This window comes from Phymastichus coffea, unplaced genomic scaffold (genome assembly GCF_024137745.1).
Source record: "Phymastichus coffea isolate CEN01 unplaced genomic scaffold, Cenicafe_Pcof_1.1 PCOF00013, whole genome shotgun sequence".
Classification (NCBI taxonomy): Eukaryota; Metazoa; Arthropoda; class Insecta; order Hymenoptera; family Eulophidae; genus Phymastichus; species Phymastichus coffea.
The window spans coordinates 1,266,260-1,272,508 of record NW_026706824.1 but is presented as its reverse complement, the minus strand read 5'-3'; the positions used below and the strand labels follow the sequence as shown (position 1 = coordinate 1,272,508).

Below are 6,249 nucleotides of genomic sequence, written 5' to 3'. Positions count from 1 at the left end.
CACTGAACATAAAGATTATAGACTAAGTGTACTCTAGTCAATGTATAATTAAAAATAATAAATATTAAATAAATAATAAATGTGTACTTATTTAAATAGTAAAATAATTATAACGATTGTAAGAAAGAGCGAACGGATGGGAATAAGGTTCTCTCCTAGCAGAGATGTTTAGGAGGATCTCAAGGAGGTGTCAGTCGAGCGACTGCATTCGTACTCTCTAGCATTCTCACGAAAACAGTTCCCTTCATGGAGAGAGCACGTATTGACTATAGATAGCATACGCTTCCTCCGTGTACCATGGTCCACGTTTAGCTAGAGCGTAGGAGAGAGAGAGAGAGAGAGAGAGAGAGAGAGAGAGAGAGAGAGAGAGAGATTAGATTAAACCATTTTTTATTTAGCCATGAGGTATAACCCTTCCAGAAAAATAAAGTACTATTAGAGTAATAAAACAATAAAACAATAAAATAACAATAATAATAACCAATAATAAACATTAATAAACCAATAATAAACAATAATAATAAAACAATAAAACACACTAGATAACATACGCTATACATTGGCATTATAACAAGAAACATAACAGGATAAAACGCAATAAGAAAGGCAATAAGAAATGACGGAATGTGAGACAATAATATCACACTGATAAAATAATATAAATAACAATACAAAACTGGAGATACGCAGGTCGCAGAGTACAGGAGAAAATAAGTCGTATAAAAGAAAGAGGGAAGAGAATCGTGTGAGCAAAAAGGATAGGTGGGCCTCAATGCTGAGAGGGTGGCCTCACGGCAGACGGTGTCACGCGTTGGAGAGGCACGAGCCCGCGTAAGTGAGCCTCAGTTAAGATGGGGATCAGCTCGGAGCGCTGAGTCTGCCTGCAGAACACTCTCAGGTTACGGACCATTGGCCAGGCATAACCAAGCTAAGCACTAACCTTTCTCGCTTTTGTGAGAAGATCGAAGACCGGCTTCGGCCATATGGGGCGAACGTAGACTCTCGTCGGTCCACCGGTACCAAAGATTGACTGGGCGGTGTGCTCCTTTAACTTCGGGGAGAAACGAAGAATCCTATCCCGGATCGATGGAGAGTCCACAAGAAAAGCGAATGAGCGGCCAGACCGACGAGCAGCGCCGGGAAGTGATAGTGAGCTTTGGGAAGAAACTGAAGAATGGTTCCAATCACGCATGTTTATAATTTGCGGCAGATTGTGCATTCCGCCAAAACCGAGCGCAACAAGCAGTGAAGTTGCTGCCTGGAACAGTGTGCCCTGATAGTCTGAGGGAAAACCGTGGACGAGGAGTTCCGGCTCATCTATGACTGCAAAAAGAGCATCTCTGACCTGGTGCTCCAAGCGCAATTGGGACAACAAATCCCGCATCTCTTGATGTCTGCCGGCATTTAGTTGGGCCTCTCGCTTGAACCACTCAGGTGTATCTGCCATGGTAGTAGAGTGATCTGCGCCTTGATAAGAGATTGAGTGCGGGGACGAATGCAGGCGGTTCTGATTCGTAGCGAAGACGTTGGTTGCAAGAACGAAGGACTCAGGTGACGAATGATGAGGCGCAGTACAAAGTTGCTTGGTTACCGGTGACAATAGCGGCCGAGTAGGCGAGGATAGGCGTTCCTTAGCCCGCAAGAGTACAGATGGAGAGTGTCCGGTAGGCGTGGCGAATAGCGCGGCTGTATTGGCGATCGGTAATTGGTTGGAAGGTGACAAATCAGTACAACATATAAATTTAGTATTTTTAGATATCGGCCTAGAATTTGGGAATATACAATTAAGGTGGTAAAGGTAGTTGCAGGATCCGCACAAAAGAGATGTCGAGTCGTCGCAATGAAGGTAACACTTTGCATAGTCTCTAATTGACATTAAGAAATCGTAGCGGATAACAAGTTTAGGAATTAGAGGATTAAGAGGGAATCGAACTACGTTAAACTCAACAAGTAAATAAACTGGAGAGGAAAGAGCGAATTAACGTAGTCGAAAAGGTCAGGATAGTACGTGTGTGGCAGATAGAAAATTTGGCGCGAACAAGAGTAAACGAAATCTGCGACTCCTACCTGCAGTAAGATGAAATACAAGATATTTCGGAAATCGCGGGAAATGTGGAAAAATTCGCGGGAATGTTAATTGGTAGAGAAACTTAACCTAAATGGCGCACAGAATTATGAGTACTTAAAATTAGTCGCTTAATAATAAATTGGCTGATGACTAACAGAAACAACAGAACAAATCACTCAGTCGAAACGGTAATGATAACGTTACAGGAGAAATTGATTAAAGGGCGCAGCCGGATATCGAGACAAGAATTAGAAAAGATAGGATAAAATATGATTAGCGATTTTGATGTATCTCTCTCACGAAGCGGTGTGTAGGCGATGATAACGTGTTTTAGTAGCCGATGTTGCAGGAAACCGGTGTGCAGGTCAAATCAATGCAATGATGACAGATGAAACCAGTAGCTGCTGAAGTCTCACGTCCGTTCAGATTAAGGTGGATCAGGTTATGTGACAACTGCAGATCAAGGTAATGTGTAATTCCAGGGCAAATTATGCACTAACTAGCTCAAGCCTAGCTGCCCCTTAGACAACACATCACCTGGAACAAGTTGCTCGCAGAGGTGCAACAAAATTATGTTAGTCAAACTGTAAAAACCTGGAGCCGATGTGAAGTTCGTGCGGCGCTCACCAGAGAGAGAGGGAGAGAGGGAGAGAAGAGAGAGAGAGAGAGAGCACGCATCCTCAAGTTAGAACTATAGACAGTATGCGCTTCCGTCCTCCTCCGCACGCTCAGGCCCTATACCAAATGTATGCCTGTGTAGCTAATATACACAATATGCATCTAAGGTACATGTGGCATTGGCTCTAGTGGTAGAGCGCTAGCCTGCCAACCCAGAGGACTCCGGTTCGATTCTCCGGTCTGTCTTTTCATTTTTTCCAAAAAATTGTCGCTATTTTCTATTCGTTTCATTCTCAATGTAGCAAATAAATTGTCAATAATATATATTTATAACTTTAAAAAAAAAAAAACATTTAAATTTAATTAGACTAAAAGCACTTGGTATAGGGTCCCTAGGGACTAGGATAGGGACTAGGAGCCCTAGAAACCTTCCTCAAAAAATTATAAACAATTATTAACATTAATAATAATTAACATGGAAGGGTTAGGCCAGGAAATCGAAGGGTTAAACCAGGGACCCCGCACGAATATTGTTAATAATAATTGTTAACAATAATAATTATTATTAATATGAAAGGGTTAAGCCAGGGGCCAAAGGGTTAAGCCCGGTGGGGCAAAAGGGTTACAGACCCCCCGCAGGTGTGCTGGATCATACATTGGTATAATACTGATGATGAGCTGTCCTTTACTCAAAAAAGTTCTTCACGCTCTCGCATTTTATATTAATCACAACAAGCATCTAAAAAATCCATTATGCGTATATAAAAATGCACTAGATATCGTCAAATGTAAGTGCGAATTTGATGTATAAATGTACCTTATATTGAAAAATGCATGAAATAAAAAAAAAATGTTGGTGATATTAATATTTCGGTAAATAATTTTTTTAAAATAAATACCATTCTTTTTGTATAAAAAAAGATTGTCTTTTTGTTTTTATATGAAAACTGTTAAAACTAACTACATTAAGAATAATAAGTATGAATTCTAAATAAAAATTTTTTTCGACAAAGTGGGCATTTGTGCAAATTTCAAACACATTTTATATAGGCAACGACATGCATGCACTCTAAAAATATTGATACATTTTACGTAACAAGACAGATCTTCTATATTAACACCTCGCTTAAACTTATATTTCCCTAACTTACTTACTTTTTTTAATAAGCTGAATAAGCTATGAGATTTAATGCTACTTTTTAGCATAAAAATCGACTCTGATCAGGTCAGTTTATTCATTTTCAATTTCTAATACTCATATTCGACTGTTGTATTAGATCAGAATAGAAATAATTCAATAGGAATCGATTTTTATTTAAACATTTTTTAAGTTTCCTTAGAAGCAATTCAGGTTTGTGGCTGCAATTTTTAATTAATCATAGAGAGAACTTTCTAGAAATTAAAAAATTTTTTTCTATTAAATATAATCTAAATTAAAAAATTCTAATTATATCTATTATTATGTGCGCTGTTAAATCATAAAAATAAAGCAGAATTTTTTAAATTGAGAATTTAAACTTTAAAAATTTTTTAATTATTGCACTTTGTAAACACACACTTTACATTTTACTTTGGTTCCAATTTAAATATTTGCAAAATTTTCGCTATCATATTTGTTGTGCAATTTTGTTTTATATCATCTTAAATTTTAGAAAGAAAATTATTTCAGTGCTTACATATCGCTGTTTTATGAACGTTATAATATTATACAACTTTATAGAAATCATATTACAAAGTCGGATTTATGTGCGTTGAGTTCAATGAATCTGTACTGAGCTTGCGCGGTCGTAGAATCCTTTTCGTATCATTGTTTCCATGAGTAAATAATTTTGTGCGAACATTCACTTAGATGGATTATATACATTCATTGTATTGTAAATATGAATTGATTGTAAATATAAATTTCATATAATGATCTCAGTACACCTGTCGTACCCTCTTTAGTATTGATTTTGGAAGGAATTTAGAAAGGTATATAAATTTAAGGACGTATATACTAATTTTTAAATAAATTTCATTGGTGTATATTATTCTTACTTCTACTTCGGAAATTCCGAGTGAAAATTATCTTAATAGAATTTATTAGAAATATATCTAAGGTTATTATATTTACCATCAAAACATATTTCTTTTGAAGTATTTATTACTACAAGCCTATGGAGATAGCGTCATATATCTGTGATTAATTGAACATGCTATAGCTGTAGAAACTTTAAGATATTACTTTTTTCTAGATTTATTTTGTACACAACGTTAAAATTTTTCCAGTAAACTTCACCCATTTTAGATAATAGATGTTGCACTATTGGACTATCAAAATACGACTATCAAGTCTCTATTTAATTATTTATTTAATAATCTTTATATCTCAAAAGTAAGTAACCGTCTTTTATAATATAGTTTAAACTAGTATCGGTTTTACATATCCATATATATATATATATATATCTAGAGAGAGAGAGTGAGAGTTTAAAAAACACTGAGTATTATACATAGATGATTTTAATTTTATAGCATCTTTGTATTTTCTTTTTAGTGGAAAACAAAAATGACCTAAAGCTTCAGCATTCTCGACTTTCAATTTGATTGCAGAATTTTTTATACATTTTTCTATCTCCACAAATAAATTTTCTTTTTTAGGGGAAGATTCGCTAATTGGTGTAGAAAAAAGAAAGTAAATAGAATGGAGCACCATAACCTTTACTGAATGAATAAAAAATTTTGAAGAAAACCCTTTGTAATAAATTATTTTACAAAAACATCTGGTTTTTCACTATAATTCACATGAAAACTTTTTCTTTATCTCAGAATGATTACGTTTCTTATATTTTCCAATATGCTTTATATGGTAAAATGATTTTATTGTTACAATATTAAAAGCAATTTTATTTTCGCTTTATTACATTTTTTTATAATAAAAATTTCATTCTATGCAATTTGTATGAAAATGTTGAAAAATTTTGTAAAACGTTGTATTTGACTTATTGAAAATTCAATGTCTTTTTAATTTATAATCAAACAAACAGAAATATTTCAAGCGTTAAGTTCGATTAATTTTCTACTATCATTTATTATGAAAAAGTTATACCAAATAGTATACTTTCTCTCCAAAAATATTTATTAAAAATCTTTTTCTTTTTATCGCAAAACGTACACCACTTAAATAAGTTTCAGATACTTAACAAAATTGGTAATGAAAACAAAATTGAGGTTTTATAATTTCTACTACAAAAAACCTATAGTAATCCCGAAGTGAACTAAATTTTCTAATGAAAAATTTTAAAGAAACAAACATAGCTTTCAAACTAATAAGTGTTATAAATCTAATCTTTGCAATAGTCATTTAGAAAATCAAGTATTTTGTGATTTTTTTCCTTTCTTATAAGTATTATAAACAAAAGCTAGATTAAACGTTGACGATAATTGTTATGATAATAATTTTAACTGATTTTGATAAATCTATTTGTTAGAACTATTTAAATTATAGATGCATGTATTATTATTTTATTTTCAGCTGTTAGCTTATTCTTTAGTATTTCTTAGAATACTTACATAGATTTTTA

At 33.9% G+C, this 6,249-nt stretch overlaps 1 protein-coding gene across 3 annotated transcripts in view; it reads left to right on the top strand.

Annotated features, from left to right (window-relative positions):
• The first annotated feature begins 4,505 nt into the window (after positions 1-4,505).
• Positions 4,506-6,249, top strand: part of LOC131673252 (uncharacterized) — a 1,160,519-nt gene continuing 1,158,775 nt past the window's right edge. For all 3 annotated transcript variants that reach the window (XM_058951130.1, XM_058951120.1, XM_058951112.1), the window contains exon 1: positions 4,506-4,657. The gene's annotated coding sequence lies outside the window, so the exon portion shown is untranslated. The remainder of the gene's footprint in view (positions 4,658-6,249) is intronic.